The sequence below is a fragment of the Gossypium hirsutum genome, chromosome D01, assembly GCF_007990345.1.
Source record: "Gossypium hirsutum isolate 1008001.06 chromosome D01, Gossypium_hirsutum_v2.1, whole genome shotgun sequence".
Taxonomy (NCBI): Eukaryota; Viridiplantae; Streptophyta; class Magnoliopsida; order Malvales; family Malvaceae; genus Gossypium; species Gossypium hirsutum.
This window is the reverse complement of record NC_053437.1, coordinates 34,748,646-34,750,997: the sequence shown is the minus strand read 5'-3', so window position 1 is coordinate 34,750,997 and position 2,352 is coordinate 34,748,646.

Genomic DNA, 2,352 nt, shown 5'->3' with positions numbered 1-2,352 from the left:
GAATCTGGTGATGTCACATGGAAGTGCATTTAAAAATTGTATTATTTCTAAAACTATTTTCCGTTTAGAATTCATCATTATCTTTTATTAATTCTCAAATCGTGATTTATTTCCAAAATGCTATACTTTGCAGAAGCCTTTAGAATAGTTTGCATGTGTATGGTATTTTGATAAGTCATTCATCTCTTTTGAAAACCCGAGTTTTATCTACTTCTAGCATATATAAATAGAAATCAGTATAAAATCCAAATTTTAGGTAAAAATCCATTGAGGCCTTTTTTACAGAAAAATACCCTAGAATAAAATTAAAAACGAAAAATCATTATTAAATACTAAATCAAACAATTTAAGTCGTGTGGCCACCTCTAAGTCTTCCGCTACACCGATCCTCCTATGTCTGGGGATTACCTGAAAGGTTAAAAACAGGGTGAGTTTACAAAAACTCAGTAAGTAATCCCCTATTATTCAATCAGTAACATAAGCAGTAACAGTCTGGGCTTGAGCCCTTTTCAGTAACAGAACAATGAGGGCTTTAGCCCAAAATAGTAAAAGTGTAGTGTGGGCCTTAGCCCATCACAAAATTAGTGTCAGATGTAGATATGCAAACAGAAATCCAGCCCAATCCAACCATTACACCACCCGTACCAACCAACACACCATATGGGTCGATTTTATCCCCACATGGTGTGTTGGTTGGTACGAGTGGTGTAATGGTTGGATTGGGTATTTCGATAATTTTAGCCTTTAAGGGTATTTCAATAATTTTACCCTTCGAGGGTATTTCGGTCGTTTTACGCTTCAGGGGTATTTTGGTCATTTTACCCTTTAAGGATATTTTGGTAATTTTACCCTTTAGGGGTATTTCGGTCATTTTAACCTTCGAGGGTATTTCGATAATTTTACCCATCGAGGGTATTTCAGTAAATTTTACCCTCGAGGTTAAATGATTGATTTTTTCGTGATGAAAATGATTGATTTGTCTGTGATTTAAATGACTATTTTGTCTATGAATTGTATGATTGATACTGAGCATGACATCCTGCATTGTTGTGTTTGCTGGATGGGTCGATTTTATCCCCACATGGTGTGTTGGTTGGTACGAGTGGTGTAATGGTTGGATTGGGCTGGATTTCTGTCTGCATATCTGCATCTGATACTGATTCTGTGATGGGCTAAGGCCCACACTACACTTTTACTTTTTTGGGCTAAAGCCCACATTGTTCTGTTACTGAAAATGGCTCAGGCCCAGACTGTTACAGCTTATATTACTGACTGAATAATAGGGGATTACACACTGAGTTTTTGTAAACTCACCCCATTTTTAACCTTTCAGGTAATCCCCAGACATAGATGGATTCGTTCGGTGGAGGACTCAAAGTGGCCACATGGCTTAAATTTTTTGATTTAATATTTAATAATGATTTTTTATTTTTCATTTTATTCTGGGTATTTTTCTGTAAAAATGGCCTCTATGGATTTTTACCTAAAATTTGGATTTTATACTGATTTCTGTTTATATATGCTAGAAGTAGATAAAAATCGGGTTTTCAAAAGAGATGAATGATTTATCAAAATACCTCGCGCACGCAAACTATTCTAAAGGCTTCTGTAAAGTATAGCATTTTGGAAATAAATCACAATTTGAGAATTAATAAAAGATAATGATGAATTCTAAATAGAAAACAGTTTTAGAAATGATATAATTTTTAAATGCACTTCCATGTGACATCACCAGATTCGGCCTTAGCATCCAAGCCGGGTCTGGGGTGTTACAACAGAAATTGGGAGATGTTGACTCTTGGAGTTCCAATCTTGCTTTCAGATGAGTTAGAGTTTATAAACCCTAAACTCTAAACCCTAAACCTTAAAAACTTGATTAAGTGTTGGAAAACATCCATCAAGGGAAGTATCATGGATACTCATACCTAACTTAAGTTGTAATAGGGGCTTGCGCGTGGACCAAGATCGAGTTGTCAAGTCACGGGAGAAGTCCTACGAAAACTATAGACACTTGGATCTGAAACAGAAACAAAAAATTAACATTAGCAGCAAAAGATCTATAAAGAAACATCCCAAAATAAGAAAGAATCAGCCAAGAGTGAAGACACTTATTAATAGGGTTTCTTGGAAGCAAAGAAACCGAAATTTAACTCAGAAAGACTCACAAAAACTGAATGTTTGTTGACGCTAAAGAATGTTGCCAAAATAGATTCTTGAAGCTTGGAATGGTTGAAAACGCAACAAGAACATTCACGCCAAGTTAATCAACAATTCGGCACAAAATAAAAATAATTAAAAGAGAACAAACAACAAGAAAGATAATTAAGTCCTAAGAAGCCTTGAAATCAAGAA